The 14,323-nt window shown below is 28.1% G+C and overlaps 1 protein-coding gene across 2 annotated transcripts in view; it reads right to left on the reverse strand.

The window, feature by feature from the left end:
• LOC126846777 (lachesin-like) overlaps positions 1-12,082 on the reverse strand; it is a 74,237-nt gene extending 62,155 nt beyond the window's left edge. For both annotated transcript variants that reach the window (XM_050586568.1, XM_050586567.1), the window contains exon 1: positions 11,922-12,082. The gene's annotated coding sequence lies outside the window, so the exon portion shown is untranslated. The remainder of the gene's footprint in view (positions 1-11,921) is intronic.
• Positions 12,083-14,323: the final 2,241 nt, after the last annotated feature.

Here is a 14,323-nt window from a genome sequence, read left to right on the forward strand (position 1 = left end):
AGTATATATACACAGACACGAACGGTCCAATAGTTATTTTTATCTTATATTTTTATGTAACACCATCGTTATTGGAAAGCTCAGAGCTTGGTATTTGTTATTTTTATTTAACCATAACTATCTAATCTTAACGAAACAGCCGAGTCACAATTATATTGTAATTGTTTTCATTTTGGTTTTGACATTTTCATGTCTTAGCTCTGGCACGTAACCGAAAAAACTGTTAGTCGCCAAAAACTTGTTACTAAAAACTGTTACGCTATTATCTGATAAGAGTTAAGAGATGAGGAATGGGGTTGGGGGTGGGAGTGGGTGCATATATGTTGTATTCATAACGTTCAAAATAGAACTGAATAATAAATTCAATAATTTAAGAGGCCGAATTCTCTATGAATTGTTTTAGGCCAGATATTATGAAAAAACTAAAATATTAGCCAGAAACTTGATATGTTTTAATATACTAGCCACCTTGGATACTAGCTTGATGAGACGAGAGAAAATGCTCTTTCGTGGTTATAAACGTGTCCAGTATTATTTACATTTATTCGTATTGACTTTCATTCATACCTACAAACAGTGTTTTTTAGGTAAAGGCTTGTCGTTGGCATATGCAGACTAGATGAATAGTCCTTGTTTTTGAAAGCGAAGCCCCCAAAAGGCTTCAAATTCTGATTTATTTTTTAGATTTTTATCGTTCTCCCTTTGTCTTTATTGTGTAGGTTAATAGTTAAGGCTTTTCGTTGAAATAGAAATATAGAAAATGCAAAATAGTCTTTTTCGGAGAGGGTGTAAAGACTACACTGATAAACCCTAACAAGTGTCGATAGAGCTGGCACATGGCTTTATATTTCTTTTCCAACAGCCCTTCTAACACATACCTCGGCAAGGTATGTGAACGAGTAGGGTGAGAATAAGCAACCTTTATCTCGCACTAAAGGGAATATCAATCCTAAACCCCAATCCGACCGTTTTCGACACTTTATCCACTGCACTGCACATGTCAGAAAACATTTAAACTAAACACATCCAACGAAATTCCATTAGGGAAAGTACCAATGGGCTATTGGTATATAATAATAAATTTATATCAATTAAAATAATCTCCCAGTGTCAAACCAACAGTTCTCAATTAGCTCAAAGTACTGGCCCAATAAGTAATATTTGTTGGAATCATTCAAAATTAGTTCTTTGAATAGAAACTAAATAGAAATTATTACAAAAAGAGACATTTCATATAATTTTTTGGACAAGTTATTTTGTTGTTTTTCTGTAAATCGTTACATCAACAAAAAATAAATATTTCCTTCAGAAAAACATCTATGTACGTTTTGCTCAGACTAATTGGCGAAATATCAACAACAACAAAAAATCACTGGACAAATTAAGCCACTATCGAAACAGGTTCTCACAAATGTACGTTTTCCAAAAAACATTTAATTAGTACTACATATTATTTCTACCTGCGTCGTCAGGAAATTCTGCTGAAAGAACAATATAAGAAAACAGTACACGTCTTATTAGATCACATCGATGGTTGAACTATATGGTGGCAAACAGCACATAGGAAGCAAACAAACACAAGCATAAAAAAATATTTACAAAGAAGCAACATAAGACCAAAACAAAATCTTTATGTACTCCTCTATAAATCCCACACAAACACCTATCGTGGAAGAGTAAGTAACTATCTGTTTCAGTAAGTAAGTATATATATATATATATATATATATATAAATGTCATGACAGACACGAGAGATCATTGACTAATAATGAACATTTAATTATTGAATAACAACATTTTTTCAAAAGATTAACAATACTTTAAAAGTTTATTTTTTGTTAATTTTTTCTTCGGGAATTTTAGGAAATGTAAAGTTTGTGTTAAATATTTTTTAATTACAGTTTTAATATTTCAACTTAATTAAAACTAAGACGTTATCGATTTATACATATATAACATTATTAGGCAAAAGTGTTTCTAGAACTATTAGGTGACAACCAGACATTCAGCTATGCATTATCTAGATAAATATTATTTAAGGTATCTTTTATCTTATCTCAATCAAAAAAAAAATTACCTCTTGAACAATTATCTAGATAGTAAATTTGTTAAGGTTTGGGTGTTTTCATTGAGCGAATTTAGCATTAATTTTAAACCGTTATTTCATAGTTAAATTATTATAGCTATACATCTTATGACACTCGATAATAAGATAATTATGCAATATTAATAAAATATGACGACAGTGTTATAATATATTATCAATCCAAATGTTTACATAATATAATAAACAATTACAAATTGTAAATACTTACCTTTATTTTTTATTGTGAATCGATACAATTAGTATTACTAGATTAATACAAAGTTATTACTGTACATCAATGACAAGAACAATGATTTAATTACTTGAGCAACCCATCAGACTGTGCATCCTACTTAATACTAAAAAGAAGATTAAATGTATTGTAAACTACTATTACAAATTTGAAACCCTACTTTATATGCTTTTAACTGTCGATTTATCCGGTGGTGTTCCAAAGTAAAAACATATCTCTTATCTCTCTTATCTTATCAGATAAATCAGCTGATATTTTCGTTATGATAAGAAATGAAAAAAACCGTCGATTTTCCGTGTGTGTACCAAAGCAAAGACATAAAATTAAAAATCCTGTCCCAAGTTCGATCATTGTAGTTTAAGTCGTTTATTTAAAAACGACTTAAAAATTCTTATGGTTGGCCATTTGAAGTGATATAACTAAATACTCTGTAAATAGTGTATATTTTTTTTCATAATTTACTTTAGAATATGTTACAGAATCTTTCAAAATAAACAAATTACACGTGTATAAATAAAAACAATTTTTTCTTTGCTATTCTATAATCAGGAAGAGTATTTTCGGCAAATATGCCGGCTACTTACACTAATGGTATTTGTGCAAACCCTCAGCGGGAGACCGATGTCTGTTGTGTTGCTCAAGTAAATAATTCATGGCTACCCCACGACTGCCACCGACTAGTATAATAGAATAGAAAAAAACTTTTTCTTCGGTCAAAAGAAAAAAAAAACCCAGTCTATACCTATATTTATATATATATAGAAAATACTCTAGGGAAATGTATAAAGCACGTTCGAGACCTTTTCTACACAAGCCCAGTCGCAGTTTAAAAAATTCTTAATGAAATCTAAAAATATCGCACTCGATGGAAATGCTGATCATTTTTTAAGCTATTTATTGAAAATCGGTTACCGACAATAATTGTTTTCGTTAAAAATGCACAAAAAAGAGTAGAATTACCGTTTAAATAGCTATTTGTCGATCAAACTTAAATCATCAACATGTTTTTTGTAATGTTTAAAAGCAAAATTATAAAACTAACAGTCAACGTGTCGTTTTAAAATATAACGCTAAAAAAACTTTTAATTAGCGGGGTAATAAATTATAAGCAAATCGGGCAAAAGAAAACTTTAACAATTTTCGTGTCTTATTTGATTTTGTAATAAATTAAAACGTTATGGTGAAAAAGTCTGTAATTGAAACTAAAAACGGCTAATTATCGTTTACACTATCTTCCCCCTTCGACCCTTTAAACTATAGTGTTTACAAATCGGTCAAGTCTCTAAAAGGTATTTAATGTTTGATGTTGCACTACAATTAACAAAGATATAATACGAAAACATATAATGTATTATTTACAGCCACAGAACGTTGTGAAATTGTATTTGGGAGCTTAAAAATGGTCACATGGCATACAATATTATACAACAGGTCTTGTACACGTACAACACATTTGTCCTGGAAATGGTCGTAAAATCATAATTACGTGCTGAGATAACGCAAAACGGTCCTACACACACACACACATTTGCAATAAAAAACTAACTATCTGGGGCGACATTACAGAATTAATACATTCCAAATGTACAACAAACAAAAAGACAACGTTTAACAACACACACATTTATATGTATACATAACAAAAGTAGCCTTAGTTTTAAAAAATATTGAATTGTTAATATATTAAATGTAAAGTCATTAGTACAAGTCATTAAAACAGTCAGGAGCAATAAAAACCGTGGTGTTTATAGCGAGAGGAGTATAAAAATAATTTTAAATGAAAATCTCAAAAATATTCACCGGAACAAAAGTTATTTCATTTGTCGTGTTTTTGTGTATACACATAAAAAAAAACCTCAGTTTAGGTAATATTGCACATTCTAATTTGTTTTGTACATTTTTTTGTAATAAACTATTGCCAGTATTATACTATTATCTAAAAACTAAGATAAAAAATACAAAAAGTAATTGAAATAAGTGATTTAAAGTAGCCATCGCGCATTAGTTGGAAAGGTCTACTAACTAAAGTTCCATAATCGATACTTCATTTATAAGAATAACTTTCCTAAGAGTTGCTAAATGTGATTATGCTACATTTGAATGTTGGCAATAACGCATTAGCTGAGCAAATAGGATAAACAGCATACCTTTTGTACAATTTGTAAACTTTCAAAATTATGTATTAAAGAAAACTTGAGCGTTACATTGAACATATTATATTGTAGTATTTCACCTGTTAAAACGCCATAATGGGTTAACGATAAATTTCACAGGGATGTTTACACCTGTCTTTTTTTTCTTTCTCTAAACGTGCAATCAATCATTTGCCCTTGTCAAAACGTTTTAAACTGGGTCTGCAAAAACTGTAAACAAATATTGATCCTTATAATTATTTTTTTTTTGTGTCCGGCATTTATTTAACAATAATAATTTTAGGTACACACATTGTTCGCAATCCTTTTTTCAGCAACGCAAAAAAATTATTAAATTTACAAATTAAAATAGGTATATTCGTCTTATATTTATAGCGATATTGGTTTTAAATAAGCAATTTTTACCAGCCAATCCCTATTACAACCCCTGAACAGATCATTTGATAAAATTGTATTAATAGAAAAATATTTTAATATTAAAATTCGTTCATTTTTATATTAGACTACGTTTTTTAATAAAACACCTAAGCAACATCTGTTTTAAATAATAAAAACTAAAAAACATTTGCCATGAATGAGTGAGATATTTTCTTGTGCTTAATCACAAGTCAAAAACATCAAATTTCGGATTGAATATTTTATTGCTCAATAATTCATTGTAAATACATATTTTCCCATTAATTTGTTGTTATTTTAATTGGAGTGATTGAATCAAAGACATCCAAAAATATCTGAAGGGCTTTCATGATTTATGTGTACTTTACTTTTTTTGATTTTGCCTTATAATATGTATTTTAATTAATTTTTACTTAATTATAACAGTTTTAATTAAAACAAAATAGGTTAATATATTTTTTCTCTAAATATTTGCTTGTAATTAATCTTTATTGAAACATTACAAGTGACAAATGTACACAATGTAACTGACATTTGAACCAAGAAATAATTTTTACATGAAAAATATATAATACTAAATAAAAATACAAAAGTAATTCTCATGATTTTACTTACTATTTTAGGCATCCTGAATCCAAAAACTTTCAAACAAGATGTCAAACATGGTAATAGTGTCGGTTAAGGTAATTCGATATCAATAATATATGTTGGTTTAAATCAAAATATTTTAATATATTTTAACCAAAATAGTTGCCTAGTCTTCAACCAAATTAAACATAATATTATATTAGTTGTAGTTAAAAATTAAGATAACATAAGTAATTGACTCAGCTTTAATAATATCATTAAAATACATTTATATTAGACTTGGGATTTTATATTTTATGTTTGTCTTAACCGTATAAAAAAAAAAGAGTATTATTTTTTTAAGCTTAAACTAAAATAAATTAATACGACACAAATACATTACAGTGTTTAACAGACTACTATAACGTTTAGATCCACAAAAGTTTTTGTTAACAATTTACAACCACCTTTAAGTAATTTACCCAGTTCATATAAATCAAACGTTGCCCAGGAACTTATGAATTTATAAATCTTTATTAACTTAGCGTTTATAGTGTGAAAACCACCGAGACAAAAATGTTTTTATTTTCAAAATAATTGTTTGTGTCTTAAACAAGAAAACCGCTATTTTATGTTACAAACAAATATTGGCGTTATCATATTTAATCATATTTGGTTTTCTCTTATATTAATAAACAATTGTATTAACTTACTGGTGTATGTAACTTACCTTTCATTTAAAAAATAAATTAAATAATACTATTATAAAAAACATGTATCCGTAGTGAAAATAAATTGAAAATATTTGTAAGTGAAAAATCAACATGTATTATGTGCCATTTTAGATAATGTGTTTCTAGACAGATGTTAGAATTGTGAAATGAACAATAAAAGTCTTCACTGGCAGATAGATATTTTAAGTACAACAAAAATGAACCTAACCGCTCTGTGGATTAGTTCAAGTGTTCACGGTGTATTTGACATATTTTTACATGCAACATTGGAAATAGACACCACTTATAAAGTAACAGAAAATAGCAAGTTTCTTCTGCTTCTGTTATATTCCAAAAATATATAAGCACAAATGCAATATGGTATAAAAGCAAAATAAACATATTATGAACAAGTGACACTTTATCAGTGTTCTCCAAATATGACAACCATTTAAAACGCAAGACATAACACAGCCAAAAACTTCATTTTCTACTTGAAAATAGTATATATTGTATTAATTGATTATTTTAAGCGCAAACATTTTGTATTAGACATTTAAATAAAAGACATTTCAGAAATATATAAATTTACATTTAATTTGTTAAATATGGGTACATATTTTAAGTCAAAGTGCATAAAACAATAATAAACAGCATGTCATTTATTTCTTTTGAAACACTATTAAATAAAAAATAATTATAAGTTCTCAGATTTCTGATTGGACCATTTAAATTAAAGGACAGAATGTTTAAAAATAACAATATTCTTCTTATGGTAAAATATAATTAGCCGGTTTCACCAACATTTGTTAAGAATTAAACTTATTGTTAATTATATATAACAACTAGGTAGTGAAAATTGGTTTTCATCAAGATTTGTTAGCCTTAACACATTGTTAAAACTATTGTTAAACTAATCGCCCGAAATCGGCTTGTTAAAAAGTTAATCTGCATGTTAAAATGTATTGTAGTACTTATATATATATGATATTTATATTAATATAGTTTAGACATTTTTTTTTAATTTTTGATGACTGAGTATACTAGTAATATATAATAATGAATTAAACATTTGATGAGGAATTTCTTTATAATGAGTATTTAGAAAACAATAGAAAAGACAAATTCGATAACCAGGTAAGCAGAAGTTATTTTATGTAGGTAGATTAGGTAAAAAGTAATGACACAGACTTGCATTATAGGTTCAAATATCATAATTTATTGTATTTTTTAATTTAGATAATATTATTATGTCTTGCCTGTCCTGAGTATAACAATGAAAAATATTCTTATCACTACCTACTTTTTTTAGGCCTTCAAAATAGAAAAAATTATTTTAATGACCTTGATTACCAACAATTTTTAGAAAAGTATAGACTATCTAAACAATGTGTTAAGAAATTATGTATAAATAATTTATATGATTCGAAACGTTAAAAGAAAGTAAAATAAAATGCCAAACAATAACAAAGTACAAACTGTCAAATTAAAAAATACAATCACTTATCAGTTACCTATCACATATCTTAATAACCAATAAGAACGTTGAAATCGAGGTAACCGCTTTGGTAACCCAACTAACGTTTTGTTAACTAAACAAATAGAATTTAAGAATAATAATGTTATGGTGAAACTTATTTTATTTGCCCAAATGTTAAATTTAAATGAATTGTTAACTATAAACTAACAATGTGTATTTAACAATAGTTGGTGAAACCGGCTGAATATAAAATTAATCTTAAATCCATTTATATTACTCCATTGAAAGTGTTTTTTTTTAATTCTCACAATAACAACAGTATGGCGGATAGATTCTTGCTGATTCGCGAACAATCCAAAATCTTAAGGGGCCATAGCCTAAGGAAATCTTGAAAGGTCTTCGTGACGGGACGATGAGATGAAGCATTCAATCGTATACCATAAGTCACTCGATATATGATATATAATATAATAAAACGAACGACGCGTACCCAATCATGGAACCCAATATAATACAGATGGCCTTCTTATTGCAAATGACATATTGAACTTTTATATTGAGCTTATACGCTAAAAGTTTTCCTCTCAACAAAACCTGCTCCCTTATTAAATTAGTGATCTATTTGATGACGATAAACGTTCACTAGTAAACGGTCAATCGCACGTGAATCATTCATTTATGAAAAGTGTTTAGTCACAATTTTGTAGAAAATTATATATTTTTTTAATAAATATGTTCTGTACCTAACCCTTTGATGGCCAATTTTTTTTTAAACAGATTAAATTATCAGGAATTTGGAAAAAAATAACTAACAGACTATATATAGATATATATGTATCTAAAAAAATGATATTTTATTAAATCTGGCAGCTTATTACTATTCAAAAACACTTTAAAAAAATTGATTATAATTAAGAATTATCGAAAAAGTCAATTATCAAATAGTGTTAATCTAAGTCTAGGTCACATTAATGTTTTATACATTTAAAAAATTGTACTATTTTATGTACATAGTTTCTTCGAGACTAATAACCTAGATAATGTAGCCTTTAAATAAACTCAATAAAAAATTAAAATCTAGTAGATACCAATATCTCCTTAACAACTGTTAAGAGCCACCTAAATAAAATGCATTTCTATTAAAAAAAATAAAACTATGTAATAAACATGTTGCACTTTTGCTACAATGAGCACTGAAGGGCTTACAACCGGTATTTTAAACATTTCTTAAAAAAAACAAAAAAGTGTTGTTTTTAATTATGATTTTCTATTTATATCGTTGGTCTTACCCGCACTGCCAAAGTTATACAATGATTTGTATTTTTTGATATCTCATTAACTATAGTTTTAACTGAATTCAATAAATTCAACGTTAACAGAGAATAATATTGAAAAAGCTTATGTCTCCTCTGTAAAAGTTGAGAAAAAATGTATAATATATTTTTAAGAGTTTGAAACGTGGCGAAAAAAGTAAACAATTCCTCTTTTTTTTTCTCATAAATATTCTTTAGACATGTCTATATCTGGGAAAATCCAAGATTTATCTCTAATCTTTTGCTCTTGAATATGAAGAATTTTTGTATACGCTAAACCTGATGTTTTGGGAGTTTTAGTTGAGTAATTTGTGTTCGAATAAAAACATTGAAAGTTATACAAATATTTCAATTATGTGTACTTTAATTTTTTTTAACGAAGAAAATATATTATTATTGTAAGCTCTTAACTTGTGAAAAAGCTAGTTTAAGTTTTATGCGGCGAAATGAAAATTATTAGACGGCGCTTTGGTTAGACAATTTCGGTACACGCTTGTGTTTATAAAATATTAGTTGTATAATATGTTTGTTGTTAACTAATACTTTTTTTTATGTTTTTAATGATCAAGCCTACTTGCTGAGAAGAATTCTGGGAATCAAACATATACATATAGTGCTCGTACATAACATACACATTGCACTTGAACATATTATTATTATATTATTACCCTAGTTCTTCCTCGGGCGGATAAAAATTCGTTTTCCCCATGAAATAACTTTTCAGTATTATTTTCCAATGTACCCGTGTACCTTAATTAGGATTCACCGAAGTTAGACTAGTAAAATGTAATAAATGTGTATCATTAAAATAATTACATGTTCATTGTACTTAACACACGGTTTTATCTAAATAATCATCTTGCTAACATATTATTCGAGTGAAAGTTATTTGACTAATTTGCACGCTATAACTTTTTCAAAAAAGAAAAGGCGAACTACTTTTAAAATTGTATGGTTTGTTTTTATAATATATAATATATACTGTACTGTAATAGATGCATATTGGAAAACTAAAATCATAAACCCTTTCTTTAAAAGGGTTGGAACTTTTTCTTTCTTGACCTTTTTTGTAGGGTAGTTTTAGGACTTGCAAACTTTTGTTTTATTTTATAAAAATTTTAAAAAAATCCACATTAATTTCAAAAATAGTATAATTGCATTGTTTATTAAGACCACTCTAATCGTTTCATTACAATTGTTGTTTGATATTAAATAAATAACTAATTAAGTTGATAAAACGATTTGAAAACTGCAAACTTTGTTTGAAAACATGTTGGAAAATAAAGTTTTTGGTCATACAGTTAAGCTGTGGAAGAAAATAGTAGAACTATGGGATTACCTCATGGTCGTGTTGCATTGTTCATTGAGCATTTAATAAAAGTAGAAAAACCTTTTAGTAATTTGGCATTACGACAAAGGTATTTATCAAGAGATTCGGGCTTACTCTTACTTATATATGAACCTATGTAGAATGCAAGTATAAAAATATAGTACATGGTAAAAATACAATTTATCGGTAAGACAAAAAAAAAACTATTCCGGACATTGTTTTACAGAGTTATCGAAATACATATAGATATAATATGAGTATTGTTATCTTAATAAACTTAAGAAAAATCTGTTGTTTTTAGAGAAATATAACTGAAATAAGCCATTCAAGCACATCAACAGTACAGGTTACCAACCAGAGTTATGAAAACAAAATGTGATCACTAATAGTGTTTCCTGTTGTTATCCGACATTCCAGCAACATGTTTAAACTAGCTCTTTCTCAAGTTTAGAGCTTACAATAATAATACTAAGTTTTCTTCGTTAAAAAAAATAAAAGTACACATAATTGAAATATTTGTATAGCTTGCAATACTGTTATTCTAACACAAATTACTCAACTTCAAATTACTCAATTCCATAAACATTAAGTTTTTAACATATACAAATTGTTCCTGTTCAAGAGCAAAAGATTAGAGATAATATCTTGGATTTTCCCAGAAAGACATGCCTAAAGAATATTTATGAGAAAAAAAATAGGAACTGTGTACTTTTTTTGCCATGTTTCAAACTCTTAAAAATATATTATACATTTTTCTCAACTTTTACAGAGTAGGCATAAACTTGTTCAATATTATTCTCTGTAAACGTTGAATTTATGGAATTCAGTTAAAACTAGAGTTATAAATGTATCAAAAAACACACATCATTGTATATAACTTAGGCGGTAGGTAAGACCAAAGATATACATAGAAAATCATAATTAAAAACAACACTTTTTTATGTTTTTTTAAGAAATGTTTAAAATACCGGTTGTAAGCCCTTCAGTGCTCATTGTAGCAAAAGTGCAACATGTTTATTACATAGTTTTATTTTTTTTAATAGAAATGCATTTTATTTAGGTGGCTCTTAACAGTTGTTAAAGAAGATATTGGTATCTACTAGATTTTAATTTTTTATTGAGTTTATTTAAAGGCTTCAACATCTAGGTTATAAGCTTCGAAGAAAACAATGTACATAAAATAATACAATTTTTTAAATGTATAAAACGCATTAATGTGACATAGGCTTAAACCAACACTATTTGATGATCGACTTTTTCGATAATTTTGGGTTATAATCAATTTTTTATTATTATTATATATTAATAATAAGCTGCCAGATTTAAAAAAATGTAATTATTTCAAATATATATATATATATATACTCTTTTTAGTTATTTTTTCCAAATTCCTGATAATTTAATTTGTATGAAAATTGGCCATCGAAGGGTTGGGTTAGGTTAGGTTAGAAGGGTGAGGTAAAAGGGTAGAATATAGAATAAAGTGTTATTATTGCATATACAAATCCGATATTTTTTTAATCTTATTTAGAATATTTTTCATTCTATTTCAATAAAACTTTACCCCGTCGAGAACCGTTAAAAAGGCAGGATTTTCACACAGAAAAAGTTCAATCTGGATCGACTTACCTTATCGTATGGATCGGCCAGTCGTTTGGGACAATTATTTTAGTAGAATATTTCTTGAGATAAATCGGATACGACGACCACAAAGTTGGACACGATTTTTGAGGCGGTTAGACACGTTTAAAAGTGCACACGGCGCAGCCACAGGACACGCTCGTCTCAAAAACCGCGGACCAGACGACTGTGGCAGCCGCACACGCTTCGCCGTTTTTGGACCATGCCGGGGCTCCGCCTCTCGGTCTCACCGCCAACCCACAGGGACAGACAATCTCAACACATTACACTATTACACTTCTTATTCACACGTCTTCACACGCGGTCGTCTTCGCGGTTTCACACGTCCAAAGTCGAAGAAAGATCCGACCGTCCACGCAGTCCATAGATCACCTCGAACCCCCTACCTACCCCATCCCTACATTTCCCCTTAAGGAATTTGTTGCACGACCGATCCGTTGTCAAATTGTTCACCCCCAAAAACCCCATCCCTCGCCCTTAGTTTTCCTCGATTGACCTTCCGGTATGTTTGCATAATATGCTCTATCGAAAGAAAAAACCTAAAAAAGAGTTATTTTTAATTATGATTTTCTAACCCATTGCCAAAGTTATACAATGATTTGTATTTTTTGATATTTTTTTAACTCTAGTTTCAACTGAAATTCCATAAATCTAACGTTTACAGAGAATAATATTGAAAAAGCTTATGCCTACTCTGTAAAAGTTGAGAAAAATGTATAATATATTTTTAAGAGTTTGAAACGTGGCGAAAAAAAGTAAACAATTCCTCTTTTTTTTTCTCATAAATATTCTTTAGACATGTCTTTCTGGGAAAATCCAAGATATTATCTCTAATCTTTTGCTCTTGAATATGAAGAATTTTTGTATACGCTAAACCCTGATGTTTTGGGAGTTTTAGTTGAGTTATTTGTGTTCGAATAAATACATTATACAAATATTTCAATTATGTGTACTTTAATTTTTTTTAAACGAAGAAAACTTATTATTATTGTAAGCTCTGAACTTGCGAAAGAGCTCGTTTAAACATGTTGTTGGAATGTCATGTAAACCCAGGTAGAACTATTAGAAATTAGTGATCACATTTTGTTTTCATAACTCCGGTTGGAAACCTCCACTGTTGATATGCTCTTTTCAAGTAAAACTGTACGTGAAAATCAGTTATTATTAATTTCTCGAAAGGTTTACTATTTGGACTAAACCCCTTTCATAAATAATCGGTACAATCCACACACAGTCAGTTGTAACTAGGTTTTTTTTTGTTCTTCACCGATCCCAAGTCCGACGAATATTACCAATTTCCCATTCCACCAGTCTTACTTGAAGAACAACAGCCCAAGTTAACATATAAAAATCCTTTAAACGGGCATATATTATTTGCCATAATATATGCCAAATGATGTTTGTGGTAAAAATCTGATATAAACATTATTATCCCCGAATTTTGTTAATTTGTTTTGAAATCTCGTTTTTCGCCTAACCAATAAATGATATATAAGATTTATATTTTTATAATAAACTGTCGTTGATTTGAAGGAACTGATCGACTTGTAGGTTTTCTTCAAATATAAACGTGTTTAGACTACTTTGATATTATGTATCTTGTATGAAATATCTGAAAATTAGATTAGTCTATTTGTTTAAAAATCCCTAAAAATGTGTTTGACATATTATCAACAGCTGTGTTTTGAGAGGTTTACTGTTTTGGTTCTATGCAAATAAAATTGTCTAATTTAAAACTATACATTTGTTAAATAAAATATAATTTAAGAAATTGTCTTAAGAGGTTGACATTTTTTTCTATCTTGTAGATTTTGAAGAACACTACAAAATTTAAATTATTTTAAAAGTGAACTAATAGCTAATCAAAATTTAGGTAGAACATAAAATATTTTTAAAAAAAAACCAATTAACCATCTTTCTAATACAGCTTTTTTCTCTCATGAAAGAGTACTACAGAGTTCGGTTTAAACAATATATGTACTTACTGGGAAAACTTTATCCACCAATAAGCCTAATTATACACACTGAATGTGTTCCATATTCTACTTGAACAATTATCTTTTACCTTAGTTCTGTAGAAACTTTTGTGGCAATTGATATTTATCTATGAAACTTTGTATAGTTCTCTAATACAGACACAATTATGCGGTTATAAAGTTACTGAGGTAAATTCCACAATTACCATTGAATTCATAAATTATTTATATTATTATTATTGTTACTATTGTTAGGCGGATACATTAATAATAATAATTTATTTATTTTTAATTTTATTGTTCATTTTACAAAAAATATATTAATCTTAATTATTTACCAAAATAGTTTTCAAAACTATTATCGTTTACGTAAACTATTTCCACAGAGTACTATATGCAATTCTATTTTTTACT

The sequence above is a fragment of the Adelges cooleyi genome, unplaced genomic scaffold (assembly GCF_023614345.1).
Source record: "Adelges cooleyi isolate 19-005CV unplaced genomic scaffold, UGA_ACOO_1.1 ACOO_flye_CR_arks_rails_tigmint_CR_PRNA_9, whole genome shotgun sequence".
NCBI lineage: Eukaryota > Metazoa > Arthropoda > Insecta > Hemiptera > Adelgidae > Adelges > Adelges cooleyi.